General features: G+C 36.0%; 1 long non-coding RNA gene across 1 annotated transcript in view; it reads right to left on the bottom strand.

Moving 5' to 3' along the window:
* Positions 1 to 20615, bottom strand: part of LOC105863098 (uncharacterized) — a 44262-nt gene that overhangs the window by 11661 nt on the left and 11986 nt on the right. The window contains exon 4 of the long non-coding RNA XR_012916024.1: positions 16417 to 16507. This is a non-coding gene — a long non-coding RNA (uncharacterized LOC105863098). The remainder of the gene's footprint in view (positions 1 to 16416; positions 16508 to 20615) is intronic.

Genomic DNA, 20615 nt, shown 5'->3' with positions numbered 1-20615 from the left:
GGTGACTCCCAAAATATGAGGGTGAAGCTAAAAAACACAGCCTATCCTATGAAGAACCAACATGAAATTGATGGCCGCTTGCTCCATTTTAGAGTCAGTCTAATTCCAATCAAACCATATTGTCTACATTCCCTTTTTTAGTTCCATTAGGAGTCAAAACAACACTTAAAAAACACTTTAAAAAAAAAAGAAATGAAACAACAAAAATCTAGTGGAAGAAATTCTCTTAACCAAGGAGATGATCACATTCCTTGAGCCCCATTTTCCCCTCTGAAAACAGATCAAGCAATGCCAACTATCTCACTGGGAGGCCAGATGGAATGCGGTAAGCTGATTTTCAGAAACTCAAATAAGAAGCAACAGCTAAGACATAATTAATTCAAGTTTCTGTTTCCTCTCTGTTTGCTTGATTTTTAAGAACTGAAGAGCTAGGGAGAAGGCCCTTCTGCTCTCGAGACTGGTTAAAAGTCAGGGCTAAGCCTGTTTCAGAGTTGCATTCCCCCATTTACCCGCCAGTTGTCCAACTTGGGCTTACATGTGTCTCTGGAATTCATGTAACAGAGTCTTATTTCTTTATGATTACGCCACCCACGGCCTTATAGAGGAAATTCAGAGCATAGAAAAATGGTCACTATAAGTCAGTTGAATTAGAATCATAGGGAAGAGGGAATTGGTATTTGTTAAAAGATACCAGTGTGATTCCAGCGTGCATTCAAGGATAAGTGCCACTAGTTTGTGTGGTTTCAACCTTGGGAGGTTTCTGAGTAACTGGAACTGAGGTTACATGCAGTAGGAGTAACCCTCCAGACCAGGATTGTCCAATAAAAATGTCATAGAAGCCATGGATTTCATTTTAAAATTTCTAGATAACACACAAAAAAGGAAAGTAACAGAAAAATTAATTTTTATAACATATTTTATATAATCAAACAGATTCAAAATGTTATCATTTCTATATGTAATCAATATAAAAATAATGAAATAGCTTATTGTATTCATACTAAGTCTTTGAAATGTGGTGCTTATTTTACTCTGTAGTGGACAGCACAATTCTACTAGCTAAGGCACTCTTCTACCCTGGGAGTATACTCAAAGGAATACCCCCTAAAAGTGTATTGCTTTTACCTCCCTATTAGTTATCACTCCAAAATGACATTTTATAGAGCAATTAATGCAAAGATGTCTCACAGAGTCACAGACACTCAGAGCTGGAAGGGCCCAACTTCTTTATCTATTAATAAGTGATCAAGGTCCAAGGGTAGAAGGCTTGTCCTAAATTATACTGATAATTAGTAGCAGCACAAAGACTCTGGAGTCCTAGGCTGTTCTCACTATCCTGAAAGAGATTGGTAGTTGAAAAGGTGGCATCTGTCCTAATTTTCCCTTTTCTTGATTAGCAAAGGAGTGTTTTCTCTAATGCTGAATAAAACAAAGAAACTGATCTTCCTCTAATGTGTATAACAAAGAAAATTATGTCACCAGCAATTCAAACTTATTTAACCAAATTTATTAGAAACTTTTCATTTATGTTAAAAAATTAAAATAACTAATTTTCACTTTGTTGTTCTTGGTTTTAGTGTAACGGGCTTTGGATAGCTTATTTGATGCCTCCTCTACCATCAATTCAGCACACAAAGAATGAGGTGGTTAAAGGGCCAAATTAACTCAGGTTCTTAGTTGAATAGAGTGATTGATTTCTGGAACAATCCACACATCTCGCAGGAGCAATCAGATCCTCGTTAACAGACCTATTTTAAATGAAAGAGTATTTGGGGTGTTACAGGCCACTGATTGGTTACAGAACCTCCTTAGTCTATCATGTGTTTTTTAGGAAATAAGAATCAGTAAAGATCACTTAAATACTAACAGCCACCTGCCTGATACTCAGGAGCTTGTGGTATCCAAAAATCTTTAAAGAAAAAAAAAGGCACTTAATAATTATCAACATGTGCTTCTCTAACATGCAATTATGCATACTATAGAGAACTGAGGGTCAATGTGTTTGGGTCCTTATTTGTTTCTTTAATTATTCTCCTCAGTGGTTTATGTTGGTGTTAACCTGGAGAGAGTTCTGCCCCACTCAATGTTGGCTTTTCCATGGCTTTTCACTGCTACATCACATAACTGTGCAAATAGCCAATGTGTGGATACATACTAACACATACATGCTGATTCTGTCCTTTATGCATTCTACCACTGACTGGACACTCCTATACAAGGCACTGTGCTAGGCCCTCCATGGGCACACAAATAAAGGAGACACAACTTCTACCCTTAAGATGCTTAGGTGCATGTAGAAAGGAACATACAAATACCTGAAACAAATAAAATCTTAAGTGCAGAAAGACATGCATTATGCAATATTATGGGAGATGCACATGCACATCTTTTTACAAATGTAGATGTGTGTAATTTTTTATTAGATCATTTTGACTAGATGTGTGTGAGAAAGGGACACTCAGATAATAGAGACAGAGAGACATGACAGGCAAATTTAACAAACTCCGACACTTGAACTCAGGGCTAAGGAAGAAAGCTACAGTCTTATAAGCTTCTACAGCAAGAGCTTTTCCCCCGTTTATTCTGCTTTAATTGCACAGTGGTGAGAAAATTCTTCTTTACCCCAAATAGTAATGCATTTTGCTTGTCCAGCTTGATATTACCCAATAGGAGTTGAGTGTTAATTTTTATTTAAAAAAGTGAAAGACAGCCTTCCCAACTAACGATACATTTACAAGGTGTTCAAATATTTGCACAAACAAAGCAAGAAGAAAATCTTTATTATGGAGCTTGCACACAGCTCAGTTAATCTGGCAGTATTCATACACCATATTGTGTAGATGCAGGCAAATGATCGCTCCTAGCAGCTGTACCAATACACAGAGTGAAGGATTGTTGATATTAAGGGCAGAGAGGCCCTACCTCACAAATAAGTCTACCTTTTCCTTTTGACTTTGGAGTTGATAGAATTTTGAAATGTTCTTACTGACTATGCAGACCTGGAGATAGCAAAGACCACTTGGAAAATTTTTTCCTGCTTGTGGTGGAAGGGAAGATACGGATGCATTTGAGATGATCCTTGACGGATGGGATGAGTTTTGAACAACTGAACAGAGGAAGGGGAGCATTGTAGGCAATGGCGGGGGCACGTGAAGAGAGAGTAAGAGAAAATGCCAAAGGACTGAAAGGAGCCAGAGTAAGGGGCACCTACAGGTCCAGATCAGGAACTCTGGCAAGCCAACTAGAGAAAGAGGCTCAGCCTAAGTTCTCCTTTGAGGATAACTACTATGCCCTGTCCATGAAATAATCAGCACCAAGGGACTCAGGAAGGGGGATGAGAGGATGATATGGCAAAGATGAGGGAGTAACTGCAAACATCTCTCTTCCTTTTGGCCAACTTCTCCTCCCAAAGTGGTTTCAGCTACCCTTTACGTTTTGTAAGTCCCCACGTAATTAAGGAAGGTTTCAGGGTAGATGTGTAGAGAGCATTCTGAGTTCTTGCAGAGAATGAACAATGGGGCTTTGCAAACAAGGCTCTTTAAAAATCCTTAATCCCAAGAACTTTAATAATATTCATGAACACAAGTTTAAATGAAAAACTTGAAAAGCCAAAAATGTCTGCTGCATAAATAAAGCATTAGTGGACTGTAATAAGGTTTTGATTTAATCTATCTAGGAAGTTCTTAATACCCTGCATCAAATACAAAGCTAATCTTCTTGTTTCCTCTCAAATTCTACCTCTACAAATTGTTCATCCAGCCATGGAAAGACATAGAAGCCTCTTCAATATTTATTCTGCCCACTACCAAACCAGTTTAGGTTTTCAGGTCTTATTTTATATCACATGTGTCTCATTTTGGACTCACAGTGTTTATTTCCCAGATTAAATAATACTGTATCAATAGTAATGGGTTCTCAAAATTTAATTTTTATAATTGACTAAAAATGAGGCATAATTAGAGTGTATAAGATGTTTGGAAATATGTGTACATTATGAAATGGCTAAGTCAACCTAATTAGCATATGTATTACCTCATATACTTATCAGCTTTTGTGGTAAGAATACTTAAAATCTACTCTCTCAGAAATTTTCAAACATACAATATATTGTTATTAACTGTGGTCACCATGGTGTATAATAGGTCCCCAGAACTTATTCCTCCTGCCTGACTGAAATTTTGTACACTCTTCCCTTCCCCTAGCTTCTGGCAATCACCATTTTACTCTCTGCTTGTAGGAGTTCAGCTTTTTTAGATTCCACATATGAATGAGATCATGCTGTATTTGTCTTTCTGTGCGTGGCTTATTTCATTTAATGTAATGTCCTCCAGGTTCATCTATGTTGTGCCATATGACAATTTTTTTTTATTTTTTAAGAGTGAACAGTATTCCATTATATATATATATATACCACATTGTCTTTATCCATTCATCCATTGATGGACACTTAGGGCATGTCTTTAAAGCTGCAAAATGTAAAATACTTTCCAAGTATTTACTCACAGACCTTACTTCTCTTCCTTCTTCCATCACCCTCTTTCCTCCTCCCCTACTTCTTCTTATAATTTGTAAAGACTCTGAGTCTTCTTCCGTGGGCACAAGCTGGATATTGTGCGCCTCCCTCTTAGGTGTCTGGGCAATTTACTGAACCTCAAATTGCTACCCTCTTCTGGCTTCTCAAGTCTTTCTTGGGCAAGTCAACATCAAAGTCATTGCATTGGCACCTGTGTGCTGTGGAATCAACCCATTTTCCTTTGCAGGCTGCAATGCCTCTTCCTCTGTTATTATTTCAAAAATTATAATAAATAAGTCTTTCCAATCTCCATGTTATCCAGGATGATTATAGAATATTTTGGAAAATTCCAAATGTCAAAAAAGTTTTATATTCCTTTAACTATGGATACTCAGAATGTAACATCTGGACAACTTTCTCACATTTGAAATGTTATAGGGTTTTCATCTAAAAGCTATTTTAGAATTGGGGAAATCACCTTTCTTATACTCAGGAAAAGTGACCAATTATAAGAAAAAGTTGAAATCTAATTCAGCTGAATTACCCTTATCAAGTATATTAAAAGGTATCTGCTAATTTTATCCAAGGAACAGAATTGTACACTGAAATCTATAGTTTTAATAATTTCACTGAAGCAATAAATGTCACTCATTATATGATTATTGTTTTCCACATCTGTAAAGTTAATTATGTTTATCATTACAATTAACAATAATAACACTTCACAATTGTAGATCACATTAAATTTTATAATGTGTGTTCATATGTATTTTCTCATTTGTCCTCACAACAAACCTGTGAGGTAAGCAGAGCAAACATTGTTCTTCTCATTTTACAAATGAGAAAACTGATAATGAGATAAAGATCACTCAAGTAGTTAATAGTGGAGCTAGAGGCCAAATCTGTTTTCAGACTTCCTGTTTGATGTGTGTGCTACCAGTAGACAGCAATGGCATAAATGGTACTTATCTGGCACTCAATAATAAGATGCTTCATTGTCTGAATAAAATGAATCGAAATTGTGTTGGAGAGCTGACCCTTAACTGATTAGGTTGAGGGAAGAGAAAGAAGTTGAATATAAAGAGGAAGAGATCTGTACCACTCTCAGATCAAGTGTTGGCCCACAGCCATTAAAACATAACTGAATAAAATACTTTTTCTGGTTTATGGTTCCACTTTCTCTAAACAAAAAACATATTTTCCTGAATATTTATGTTAAATTTTAAGCTCATAACTTCAATAAAGTTTCATTAAAACAAAAATGGGGTGGTTGCTACTGGAGTTGAAGTTATTATCTCCTCTATCTCAGTTTATTTATCAGTAAAGGATTAGAAAGTGCCCCTTTAATTGCATTGTCATCCATAGTATACTCTGCCTCTATAAACCAAGTGTTAGACACAGAGAAGGAGAGCTGAGTTCAGGGTGGGGAGAGGATGTGGCCAAACAGGCCAAGGCATCCAGGGCACAGCCAGAGGAATTTTTCTGCCCATGGCCAATTCTGGCTGCTTCAAAAAAAAGAAGGCCACTCTTTGTGAAGGCAGATGGGCACAGCCACCCTGTCCCAATGCCAGCTGAGAGAGAACAAAGATCAAAGCTATTATACCTGGCTTCACATGCTTACAATGACTGTGTTGTTCTGCATAAAAAGCCAGGCCAGGACTCAATGCATACTGATGGAATTCTTTATTCATTAGTCTAGAGATTTCCAAATTTTGAAAAAATTACAGATTCCAGCTCATCTCATCACATACCTAAAGTTTTTATTGCATTAATTATTAATTATCTTTCCTACTAAGAAAACTCCTATGTATTTATTATAGAAACTTTTGAGAATACAGGAGAAATATATTTATCTTTCCTTTTGTGTGTGTGTGTTATTAATTTTTTTTCCTAACATTGCTTTTTTTAAAAATTTCAGCATATTATGGGGGTACAAATGTTTAGGTTACTCTTTCCTTTTTAAGATGAATTCAGTTGCACTTTAGCAGCTTACATGCCTTGTCCTTCAGAGCAACAAAGATAGAGCAAAGGGAAGGAACCACATTTGAAACTGGCTTTGGAGTAGGACAGATGTGTGCGAGATCAAATGCAGTTGCAAGGTAGATAGATACTGTAGGAACTTCATTCTCAAGAAGGGAGGCAGACAAAGCAGTAAATGTCAAGGGTGGAGTGAGGGGAGGCAGAATATCTAATGAAAAATATGGGACAATGCAAGCAAAGTCCTCACCAGCTGCTCATGGCAACCACATGGCTCTTTTTCCAGAACATTCTTAATAACAAATAGTCTGTTCTGTTGTCTCTATAAACACATGTGTAGCTGTCACTTCTCTTGACATTTTTAATTTAACTATTTAATGGACTGTTAATTACATAATTCTGAGCCATCATTGTAATGTGTCTATATAAATACATCAGGAACGTGAACACTATTAAAATGTAATTTGACACTGGATCCTGCTCTCATTCAGCTGCATGTTACATGAATCTTCCAAATCATGTCTTCTTTACATGCTACTGGGAGTTATTATTTAGTTAATTAGATACAGAATATATCACAATTTTTAGCCCATGTGGTAAAAAATGTATTAGTTAAAATCTAGAGGAATGGATAAAGAGGAGATGTTGGTCATAGAGTACAACATTTCAGTTAGGAGGAATGAGCTTTAGTGATCTGTTGCACAGAATGATGGCTAAAATAAATAATAATGCATTGTATATTTCCAAATTGCTAAAGTAGTAGATTTTAAATGTTTTCACCACAAAAAGTGATTAAGTATGTGAAGTGATAGATTTGTTAATTAGCTTGCTTTGATGATTTTACAATGTGATTACATATCAAAACATCATATTGCACCTCATAAATATATACAATTACTATTTTTCAATCAAAATTTTTTCTAAATCTAGAGAAACAAAAAAGTCAAAATGCTATATTTTTTTTAAGTTACCAAGTTATCTTTTCCTATGTTCAAAGGCACTGTCATTCATTCCTGACACTGTGATGAAGGAGGGGGGTATGAAGAGAGAAAAAGAGTTTCAAGCTCACTTCTGATTCATTGTGAACAATGTATATGATTAATACAATCCTCAATCCTATTTAAGGTTCACCTTTCCATAATTCCTTGGGCATGGTCTCCCAGGCACCATATGAAATGAAAAGTGAGTAAACTAGGGATATGTAGAAGAAAAATAGACAGTAAAGTTCTCAACATAAAACAATACTACATAACTTTCAATCCTCTACTTTATCCCTTCCTATGTCACCAGGACCTAAGTTTTAGTATGTAAAATACTTTTCGTTGGAAATACTGGCTATCTCTATAGTTCCTAGTGAAGTAGTGCTGGGGCATCTACCAGCTAAGTTTTAGACTGTCTGGAAACTCTGGGTGAGTCAACAATCCAATTTGACCATAAACATCACGTGATAAACATAAGAATGATGTCCACCATAACGAATGAGTAGTAGGACTGCACCAATAATACTGTGCAAGACTTTGGTACCTGGCCATCTGGATTGTTAAGAGGAGGAAACAAGGGTAATGAGAGCCTCAAAATCATCAAATGAAGACTGAGAAAGTTTTTGCTAGGCAAAGAGAAGATGTAAATAAGACACAGTTGATTTGCCCAAGTGATCAGAGCCTGCACCCAGGGGGGAAGATTTTAGTCCAATATGAGGAAAAGCTATCAAATAAAGATGACCAGAAACTGAATGGAATGGACTGCTTCAGGAAACACCAAGTTCTCCAGTCCTGGAGATGTTCAAGCAGAGGTAGGAAAAGCCACTTATTGAGAATTTCAAAATTGAAATATAGAGATTACAATAAATGGTCTTTAAGGATTCTTTTCAACTCTACACTGTCACTCATTCTCCCCAAGCCAAGTTGCTAGGCTGGAAGTCTCTGACCTGAACCAATCAAAGACCAGACATTGGGTAATTGCCATTGGTTTACTAGGTCTGCATTCCTTTTCCCAGCGTGAACCTAATGTGCAAAATCAGGTGCAAAAACATCAAAATGAAGCAAAAACACTCCTGCTACCTTACCCTTGAATTCTGACACAACACAGTAAACTCCTCCTCATCATTTCCCAACAGACATATGCAGCCAAATACATTGTATCATCTTAGCAAGGAAACAAACATCCTTCTCATGAATGCTCACTCCTAAAACACTACATCCCTGTACTCCTTTCTGCCATACACAAGAACAATTTCAGCAATCTCTGAAATTTCCAGGTCTGCACAGTCAATAGGAACACCTCAAAATCCTACCAAGTTCAAGGTCAAGAGGAGGATGTGGAGTGAAAGCCCCCAGAGTTTCTTGTGAGAAAAGGTTGCTCTGTCCCTAACATCAACAATCCTTCACTGTGCTTATTGGTTCAACTGCCAGGAATGATCATTTGCTTTTATCTTCACAATATGGTCAATATGGTATGTGAATACTGCCAGATTAACTGAGCTCTGTGCAAGTCCCATAATAAAGATTTTCTTGCTTGCTTTCTTTGTGCAAATATTTGAACACCTTGTAAATGTATCGTTAGTTGGGAAGGCTGTCTTTCACTTTTTTAAATAAAAATTCACACTCAGCTCATATTGGGTAATACCAAGTTGGACAAACAAAATGCATTACTATTTGGAGTAAAGAGGAATTTTCTCACCACTGTGCAATTAAAGCAGAATAAACGGGGGAAAAGCTCTTGCTGTAGAAGCTTATAAGACTGTAGTTTTCATCCTTAGCCCTGAGTTCAAGTGTCAGAGTTTGTCAAAACTGCCTATAATGTCTCCCTCTTTTTATTTGTGTATCCCTTTCTTGTGTTCATCTAGTCAAAATGATCTACAAACAAACTTGGTATCTTACCAGATACAAATATCTATCTATCTATCTGTTTCTCATGTATCACCTTCTATTGTAAGGACTAAGAAATTTCCTTTCTGCTATTCACTGAGTGTTTTGTCAGCTCAAGGTAACACTAATTGCTTTCCACATAAGGATTTTACAGGGATAACTTGTTGTCATGGAGGAATTTTCTGCTTATATGCATATGAACAAATATCAGGATATAGAATCACTGCCTGAATGCACACTCCATCTTTGGGGAATTTAAATGGTTCATTTTTTTTCTTCACTTGCAAATGAGGACACATTTCAACAGGGCAGGGTATAGTACAGAAAAGGAAAAGTTAAAAAGTTGTCTACTTGGACCTGCCAGGTGGGATACAGGAAGAAGAAAGGTGTTTCTATCCTGCCTTTGAATAGCTGGATTCAATGTACAAATCTAAGAGCAAATAAATCTTAAGTGACTATGAATTAATTATCCTTACTTTGCCAATAGAAAAGTCACTTACTTTAAGATTTTGACCTTCCCCTCACACAGAAATCCCACAAGCACACCAAACACTAATCAAGCTGAAAGCCCCACATATTAAAAATAGACAAGATGTAATTAATTGGTGTCTTTTCAAAAGATTCAGCACAGAGCCTTTTAATAAGCTCCACTAAATAATTTTAATCATAATCCAATTTACATAAAAATTTTCTAATAACCTTTTATAAAGCAAAGTGCCCCTAGAAAAGCTTTCTTTACGTAAGATGCAACCAATATATTCAATTTATTTATTATTAAAATATGTCAGAAGATCCCTACAAAGACATAGTGAGGTTAAATTAAGTTGATTCCCTGGGACTGATCAGGGCTGGGAGACAGAGAGAAACACACTGACCATTTTGCCAGCAATCTAGAAGGGATAATGTGAAATAAAGCAAACTGCCAATCATGATCTCCCATCAGTAAGAAAAAAACATTGCCAAGATGACTTGTAAATCATCTTTTAAAGGGTATTTCCTGTGACTTCATCTGAAGAGCTATTTTCATCTCTCTTCATTGCGTTTCATAGCAAACTCCTGCAGTTGTTTAAATAAGACCCTCAGGATGTACTACAGAAGTCAGTCATCTGTAGGCATTCTTGCATACTTTAGAGTCATCTGGTGTTTCTTGAATTCCTCAAGGTTTCCATTGTGAGCTTTACCCCTTTACATCCGGAAAAATGAGTTCCTTCACACAATGGAGACAAAAGTTTCCTTTCTTTACTCAGATAATGGCAACTCTGAATACAGTTCTGTTCTGGGCAACAAGAAAATGTCTGTGTCAGTTTGGCTGGCCACCTGGCTGGCACCCTTGGGTGTTCTTTTCTCAGTCCTGGTGCCCAAGATGAAGCACTTGTTACCATGCCCCAAGGGTTCAGAGGAACTTTCCAGACTGCACTTCCTCTTTTTTCTTCCAACTGAACCCCTAATCCTATCTGCATTTCTGCAATTTCCATCCAGGTGCCTGGACCCAGCCCTTTTGACAGCAGTAAGATGCCTTGGTTGGGCTCTTAAGATTCCAAAGGCACTGATTTTCTGGCTCTAGGATTGCCTGGAATACTTGCTCTGTAGTCATGGGCCAGAGAAGCCTCAGTATTGAGTTTATCTCAGGCCCCTAGGGCCCCAGACAGGTGGTTGCCACCCACACTCCAAGCTTTGTGGAAGAGGAGTAAATAATCTTTTACAACTGTTTCACCTTTTACTGTCTCACCCTTTGCATATCACAAAGTACTTCCATGGGAATTTCTATTTGGTTCTAACAATTGCCTTATCTGGGGCAAGTGTGATGCCACTGACATTTTACAGATGAGAAAATAGAGACACAGATGATACTCCAGGTCATATCATGAATAAATGGGGAGTCAATATAAGGTACTGTTGAGTAATACTACTACTCCTATTACTATTTCTACAACTATTCTTAGTACCAGTAGTAGCTTATGAATACTATGTTATAAGTGTTAATAGCAATAATTCAGTGTGCAACATTAGAGAAACAATGCTTCTAATTTAATTTTGCAACTTTAATTATTAACCGGCAAGTATTTCCTTTTGAACAGAGTCAGCTAAATAATTTGTGGGCCCTGGTGTAAAATGAAAATATGGGGCCCCTTTTCCAAAAATTATTAAGAATTTCAAGACAGTGACAGCAGAACATTAAGCCAAGCATGAGCCCTTCTAAGCAAAGGTCCCTGTGCCAAAGCACAGGTCACAAGCCCATGAATTGGCTACTTATGAACTTTCAAGACATACCTAAGTCTTAGTACAAGGTTTTACTACTGTAGGGACAGGAAGGAAACATGTCATTGATTCTCTTATTCTTCTCATTTTATAAAAAGTTTCACTTTGTTACCTCTTATAAATCTCTTATATCATGAAGAGTATCATTAGAATCAGAGATGTGCCATAATCCGTTGATGAAAAAACTGGTTTTTATTTCATTGACTCTTGAGGTAATGTATTTCCTGGGGAAATTTGATGCATCTTGCTGATCCTCTTTAATACAATATAAAACAAAACTTAGGAAAGCAGCTCAATAGCATTCCTTCCCCTCTTAGGACCTTCAATCAAAAAAGGATGCATTGATTATGTTTAGATTAAACTAAACAATGACAAGGAGAAAGGATTTCTCTGTCAGCCACTTATGAGGAACAGAGCCATTGAAAGCACCACCTCACACAAGTCTATGCTAAGTGGTTCTCACAACACAGGTACTAGACATTTTTGATCAGGAGAAATCCAGTCTGTCCCCCGCCCTGTCTTCCTTAGCCTTCTCACTTCCAAGCCAAGAAACAAAGAACAGAATGTTAGGAAATCCATCAAATACCAATTATAACGAAACTCACAGCGTAATACCATTTAAGAGGACTATGATAAAATTTTAAATGAGAGCCACATTTTAATTTTGTTAAAACAAGACTACACAGAAAAGGTGTTTTCACTAGGATGATGACTTGGAGTTTGGCTTTTTACCCTTCATGATCCTTTTTTCTTGACAAATGACTTACCATATTTAATCGGTTCTAAGATGTATTTTTTTTCACATTTTGACATCTCTGAATTCAGAATGCACCTTATGATTAATGGAATTTTACAGTCACTGTGGGCCAAAAGGCAGGCAAATGGAAGTGGCATTGTTTGCGTATGTTTGAACTTGGTCACAGCTGTTGTTCTATCATAATATATGATAGAAATATATGTCTAGTTAGTCTAAAAGAGCTCATTCAGTAAACACAAAATTAAAATTCTATGAATATGATAGCAGAACATCATAGTTAATGTGGAAGTGTATTTTTTCTTAGTGTTATATAAAAAATAATTACACAAAAATATTTCAGATGTGATGAAATACTTCATGTCTTCAATCAAATGTTATATCTCACAGGAAATTTTGAAGAGTTTGAAAAGCTTCACATGAAATCACTGAGAAGCCTTCCAAACTTCACACTGGGAAAATTTCTAGGTACTCATGAGACTATTTTTCAAATATCCTTAATGGAATATTGGTGGTTTTTTTTTTATTTCGGCATATTATGGGGGTACAGATTTTAAGGTTTTAATAAATGCCCTTTCCCCCCCTCTCCCAACAAGTCTGAGTTTCCAGCATGACCATCCCTCAGATGGTGCACATGTCACTCATTATGTATGTATATACCCGCCCCCCTCCCCCCTCCCCCCTCCCCAATACCCTATTACTGTAGTACCTATGTGTCCACTTAGGTGCTACTCAGTTAATACCAGTTTGCTGGTGAATATATGTGGTGCTTGTTTTTCCATTCTTGGGATACTTCACTTAGTAGTATGGGTTCCAGCTCTAACCAGGAAAATATAAGATGTGCTATATCACCATTGTTTCTTAGAGCTGAATAGTAAAATTTTTTCCTGATTACTATTAGAAATTTCCCCAACATGGAAAATCAAAAACTAGTAAAAGGTAGTATTAGTTACATCAGAATAGCAATATACTGGACCAGATAAGTAAACAATCAATTTTTTCCGTAGTTGTGGTTTTAGAGAAAGTTAGAGATTTCCAATACAAGCTTTAGACCAGTGTTATCATATAATACATATAATGTGGGCCACATAAATTAGTAATTTTAAATTTTCATGTTGCAACATTTTAAAAAGTTTAAAAATCAGGTGAAATTAATTTTAATGATATGTAATATTTGACTCAATAGACCCCAAATATCATTTTAACATGTAATCAATATAAAAATATTAGTCAAATACTTTATTTATGTTTGCTCTGTCTTTCAAATCCAGTGTGTATTTTATATTTACACCATATCTCAGATCATGCTAACCACATTTCAGATACTAAATAGCTACATATGATTGTGGCTACCATACTGGACAACACAGGTCTAGCCAATATATGTATTTATCAACAAAGCAAAATAATCACTTCCAGAACATTTTACTCAAACATGATCAATCATATAAGCATTTGGCAGAAATTTAAAGGAGGCAGCTACTTCCACTGCACCTTTGTGAAGGTGACAGCAAATTGGTTATTCCAGCAATGCCAACAATATATTGCTCTGGAACAACCCTGGTGACAACTGTCTAGAACAGTGGTCTTCAAACTAGGCTATTGTTACACAAATTCTATTCAAAATGTATATGAATAGAGATAGTATGAGATTCAGATTCAGATTCTCTTCAGATTCAGATTCACTTTCAGATTCTCAACTTTCATGTGTATTCTCGCCTAAGAACAACTCTTTTTCCCCATATGCTTAAAATTATTTTCTAGCTATTTTCAATACTAGTCACTGAAATGTGTCATCAATTGGAAATGAAAGCACCGCCTAACTAATAGTGGTATATGTTGCTGATGCTAGTTCTTTTAAATATAACTGGACTGTTCTCCATTATTAAAAAATGTTTACACTGGTAAAACTTATACATAGAAATTGTATGCGATTCCTTTCAGATAATGTACATCATTCAATTGAACTTGTTAGAACATGTATTCTCAGATTGTATCTTGAAATATCTTTTCCAATTAAACTCAATCCTCATTTCATTTTATAAATAATTTTTATATTTTCTACCTCCTATTATCAAAAATAAAATAAGCGAGTTGCCAGACCAACTAGTTTTTAGTAATATATACTTTTCTCTCTTTCATAAAATATAGTCAAAAAGTTTTCTTCTGTTTTCTAATAAAATTCTTGGATTTAAAAATATTTTATATGTTATCTTTAGTTAATTATTTCTGGAAACCGGTGCCGATGTTCTAAAAACTTATGCGTATATATTTACCAAGGGAAATTCTGCCTGCCATCAGATTCCTTGGTTCACGTATGACTTATATGTTAGTTGCATATTACATTGTTTAATTTTAAATTATATATGAGAAGCAAAATTATTACTTAATTTCTTAATTTATTTTGAAGTTGATAAAAAGAATCTCATTTTTATGTTAACTTATATTTACTTTGTTAGTTATCTATTTAACATGAGGTGTTCCATTACTGATTGCTCCATGGCTTTAATAATGCTCCTCAAAATGCATATTGCCAGTTTTTCTTGATTGAAAAATGAGGTCAGGCACTTTTTTGAAAGTAAATGCTGATTTGTCTGATTATTTTTATATGCACACCGCCTTTGCCAATTAAATTATGCTATAAATATTTTCTATAAAATCATCAATTCAAATCTGTAGCTCCAAGCTTTTATATTTAAAGGATGTAATAAATTAAAGCTGTTTAATCAAAATTGTTGTATTGGCAAAGATGTATTGATCCAAGTACTTTGATTTTTCCAACCTTTTGTAAATAATAGTGGATTTAAAACAATGTCTCAAAATGAAAGTATAACAGATATAATATTCATGCAATAAATGTTAGGAAAGCTGTTTTAGCAAAATTCCTGGAAACTTAAAAAATAAATGACTCAGCAATAAATCTTGGGGTTTTTTTGCTTTCCCAGAATTGAAGATAGGCCTAATCAGGTTGTCTGTCAAAAATTTAAAATTTTACTTAAAAATTTTACAATCATTAAAAATTATTTTCAATGATGAGTCACTGTGTGATTTTTGACCCATGATTTGCACATTCATTCCACTCCTTTCTACTTCTTTATGGGAACAAAGTTTTCCAGGTTCTTTTATCTATAATAATGAAAAACAGGAACACAATTTATACTGCTTTCTGTCTCTTAGAAATAAGTAAGAATCATCCTCAGATTCAAGAACTAATTTGGGGAAAAATAAAGTCATATTTACTTGAGAGATGCATTCCCAACTAATTCTACTTTTCATTTTTACTAATTACTTATCAAAATATACAGTATTTTATGCTCTTCTGATTAACTGTACACTAACAATTTAATGGTAAAAATGTTAATACTTAGAGGCTTAGAGTCATGGAAAATTTATTTCAATCCCTATATACTTCTCACAGAAATGTATAGTAGGGTAACCAACAAAGGGCCTTTAAACATAAAAATATATTACATTGGTATAAATTATGTGAAGGAAGTTGAATGGAACAGTGATTTCAAGGAGAGAGAACAATCGTGTAAAATTCCTGACTTAAAGAAGACCTCATTCATTGTTTTTTCTTTTAAATCAACAATGATGAGTATCAAATTATTATGGTATTTTTATTTGAATGGATGCATTAAAAATGTAATGAAATCAATTTATTTAAAAGTATAACTATTTATAATATGCTGGAAATAATAATTCTTCAAATACTTAAATTTATGATAAGAAATTTCAGATGTTAACTTCAAGATATGTGATGGAGTAGATTGTTTTCCAAAATGGTTTTAGGTGGCAAATTAGAAAGCGTGAAGACCACTGCTATAGAACACAGTCTCAGTGAAGCCTACAGGGAAATTTGGGGTGGCAGGGAGGAAATTTAGAAAGAAAAATCTGTTTTCATTTTATGACTATTTTTATTTTTAGATACAGCAGAACTGCTATAACTTGATGTATAAGTGCTTATTCGCCAGGGAGGTTACACAACCTTGCAATGGGCGAAGTTTTAGGGTTGTTTTTGAGCAATCCGCAAATATGGTACTTACTGAATTTGGTCACTAGGTGGCAAATGTGCACTGGACATGCAGCCCTCTTCCCCCACTTCCACTCTGCTCTCTCTCAATCTTCTAGCTCCTCCTGCAAAAAGAAAAGAATACTAATGACAGTAATAGCAACAACAAACAACAAAAGCAGATAATATTTGTTTCATGTTTTTCCATTTGCCAGGGACAGTAATAATCCCTTATCATTTCTGAGAATTTCAGAAATGGACTTGGTTGTGAACATAATCTATTTTTATTAATATGTTAATAAATTATTGTTAATACAATTAAAATAATGTTAATTAGTACATCTCTATTATATAAACATGCTGTTTGACCACAACACCAAACCCTACCTAGCTAAGAACTTTGTAGCAAAACCAAAAACTAACAGCACTAGCAGCATCTATGACTTTCTAAGCACTAAGTTGATCCCTTCATTTCACTGAATTGTCAAAAAAACTCTTAAATATAGGTGCTAATGTTACCTCTATGTTACAGTTGAGAAAGCAAGAAAATGGCCCCAAATCATTGAACTAGTAAGTAATGAAGCTGGGATGAAAATGCAGGTGTTGTTATGTTTTGTTTTTAACTTTAATAGCTATGCACTTAAGTACTACTGTGTGATGTTTCAGTGTGTGTATGTGTGTGTGTGCCTAGGTATCATTCTATATTTGGTTATACACGTGTTTATATTTCTGTGCTTCTGTGTGATTATATGTCTCTGATACTGTGCAAGTGGAAGTGCATGTGCGTGTGTGTGTGAATATGTGTGCACACCCACATGTGCACTAAAGACCTTTTAGGGATCTTTCTGGTAATTTCCACATTTACTTTTATACAGTATAGTCAGCATAGCAGGCTTGATAACCTTCATTCCCTCTTGAAGAGGCTAAGACAAGGCCACATTAAAAGTCACAGCCTCTTTTGAAAAAGTGTTTATTTGTGGTTATATGTCTGTGTTTTCATATGTACAAATCTCCATGTGTCTCAACGTCTGTGCATGAGTCTGTGTTTTTGTTTGTGGCAGGATTAAGGCCGTGAGTGCATCTATATATCTATGTTGGCACATGTGTATGTGTGTGTGCATTCCTGTGTTCCATGTGCATTTAGAACTTATGTGTCATTATGAGTATAGGAGCATGCCTGTAGATCATTGTGGGTGGGTGTATGTGTGCCAATGTCTTGTATATGTTGACATGTGGGGGTGCATATCTGTGCATCTGTGCATTTGCGTGCCTATGGATGTCTGTATGTGCATATTGCAACTTTTAGAGTGTTTATGTATGTACTGTATATAGATATATGTATATGTCTCTTGCTTTTATATGCTTAGTAAGTGATCTGATTGGGTACTTCTGTATGAGTAGACATGACATCTGAGTGTGCATCTGCATGTGCATTTATGTATTTGTATATGCAAGTGCAGTTATAGAGCTCCTTTTAATGTTCCATGGGGAGTTTTGAGTGTGTCACCCTAAAAGTGGGTGAAATCTTGTCTTCCTTGGAGTCACTAGCCATGTTTATGTGTATATACGAAAGTCTGTGGGATTGTACCTGCATTCACCTGTATTTATCTCTGCATGAGTCCAGGCATATAAGACAGCATCTGTGTCCGGGAGCTTCTATACCCACATGTGTACCCTCAGTGTTTATCTATGTGTTCATCCACCTGTGTTTGCATGCATATGTCTATATAACGATCTGCATGCCTATGGGATATGTGTGTGTGTACATTGGCATAAATCTATCTGCATGCAAATGAATGTCTTTGGGTGAATTTCTGGATGAGTGCATCTGGGCATCCATGTGCAGATGTGTATGTTGCTGTGTACATGTTAGGACTCAGTATGCAGGGGAATTGTGCATGCCTGTGGTACATGTATGCCTTTGTCCCTGGGTTTCTTTTTGCACACCTCTGTGGTATGTATGCCTATCTATGTTTGCATGTACATATATGACTATACACACAAGTGTCTGCCCAAAGATGTGTCTAGGAAGGTATGCTGGACTCTTACAGTGTGGGTACACACATTTCTATGTCTGTGTTCACAGGTCAATAGATACACATGCTTCTATAAGTATCTGTGCACCTATGTTTGTACAGGTATATGTTTCTGGATCTCCATGTGTATGTGTACATCCACATGGTATATATGCATGCTTATAAATCAGCATATATGTTTCTGCATGCATCTGCACAAGCTTCTGTGTCCATTTCTGTGTGAGTCTATATAGGTGTGGGTGTCTGTAACTCTCTCTGTGCACATGTCTGCGTCTCTGTAAATGTACCTGTGTTTCTGAACATGCATGTGACTTTTCATGCTCCTCTTGTGTATCTGAATGAGTCAGTGTTAGAGTATAAATGTATTTTCCCATACATATCTTTCTGTGGGCCTTTGGGTCTGTGTCTATAGGTTTATATTTGTAGGTGTATGCTTCTGTGGATGTGTATCTGTATATGTATACATCTCTTCTAAATGCATCTCTCTATATATACATGCATAGTGTTTATAAATATATATACTGTATATATATGTATATAAACACATATCTCTATAAATGTATATACCACTATGTGTGTATATGCATATAGAGTCTATCTGTTTCATCTGTGTGTGCATCCATATGTCTCCATGAACAAATGCATTTATGTATGCACACCTGCATGCTTGTGCATCTTCATATGTACACACATGCATGTATACTATTGTGTACATTTTCATACATGCACGTGTGTGCATATCTACATGTACTTCTGGAAACTATGAGTTCTTATGTTGTATATGTGGGGATGAGCATGTTTATGCATGTGTATTTTAATAACTTCTATGCCTCTATGTGAATATTCATGTGACTCTGTGAGCATATGGCAGTATGTACCTGTTTAAACTACATTAGTTTAAGCTGTATCTACCTATGAATGAATCTCTATGTCTCAGTGTTTGTATAAATGTCTCTGTGTCTCTATTTATAGATAAAAACACATACATAGATGTCTATACATGGAGGACTCTATGTATACGTCTATAGGTACATATGCATACATGCAAATACATATGTGCCTATGTGGGTACATATGTGCTTGTCTACATTTCCACATAAGCATCAAGGAGTATCTGAGACTATGTCTGTGCCTCATGAGCCTCTAAGAGTATATTTATGTTTTTGTATGTGTTTTTGTGTGTACACCTGTCCTTTGCATATTAAAGTAAAACACATCCTCTGGGTGCCTAGGTCTGTATGTATGTGTCTCTGCATGTTTCTCTGTGTCTGAGCAAGTCTGGTGTGTAAATTTATGACTATATATTGCTATGTGCCTACATATGGATATGTTGGTTATTGGGTCAAGGATGCCTTGTGGGCTGAGGCTGTGTTGTAAAAGGCATGTCTGGTAAGGAGCATATCTGTACAATATGGGGAAGGGTTTGATCCTGTCGAGCAAGTATATGAGTCCTGGGGCAATTCTGAGTGTTGAGGTGGCATGTGTTTTTTGTGAGGTATTTGCATTGTGAGTGATTTTGTGCATTTTGGGGGTAAATCTGTGCATCAGAACACAATTTTGTGTTTGTGGGGAAACCTTTCTGTCACAGAGTACATCCATCCATTGTAAGTTGTATTTGGGTATTATGAAGCTAGTTTGTGCATTGTGAGACATGTTAGTGTTGTGTGGCAAGACTGAATTTGTGGGTGAGGCTGAATGTTTGCAATCTCTTCTCATAGGAGAGTAACTGCATGCTGTAGAGTGAAGCTGTGCATTATAGGGAGATTTTTGCATTGTGGAACTTGCCTGTGGGTTATAGGGCATGTCCTGGTATTAGGGAGTAAGTATGGACATTGTAGGGCAGGCTTTTTCATTGTAGGTTCACTATAGGTGTTGTAAAGCATATCTGTCATACAAGACTGACTTTTGAGGAAAATCTAAGTGTTATGGTAATATTGGGTGTATTGTGATGCAAATCTTAGCATTTTGTAAATTTTTGCATTGTGAGGTAAAGTTGTGCATTGTGATGGAATTCCACGAGCTCTGAGGGGAGTATTCTGTTGTGTAGCATGTCTGTGTATTGTGGGCATGTCCATGTGTTGGGGGGCATGTGCATATGTTGTGGGGCATGGGCACGTATGGGGCCAGGCTGAGTGTTACAGGCTAAATGTGTATGATACAGGGTAAGTCCGGGTGCCATAAGGCAAGTCTAGATGTG

The sequence above is a fragment of the Microcebus murinus genome, chromosome X, assembly GCF_040939455.1.
Source record: "Microcebus murinus isolate Inina chromosome X, M.murinus_Inina_mat1.0, whole genome shotgun sequence".
Taxonomy (NCBI): Eukaryota; Metazoa; Chordata; class Mammalia; order Primates; family Cheirogaleidae; genus Microcebus; species Microcebus murinus.
Note: the sequence above shows the minus strand (reverse complement) of the source record. Positions and strands in the feature narration are given on the sequence as shown.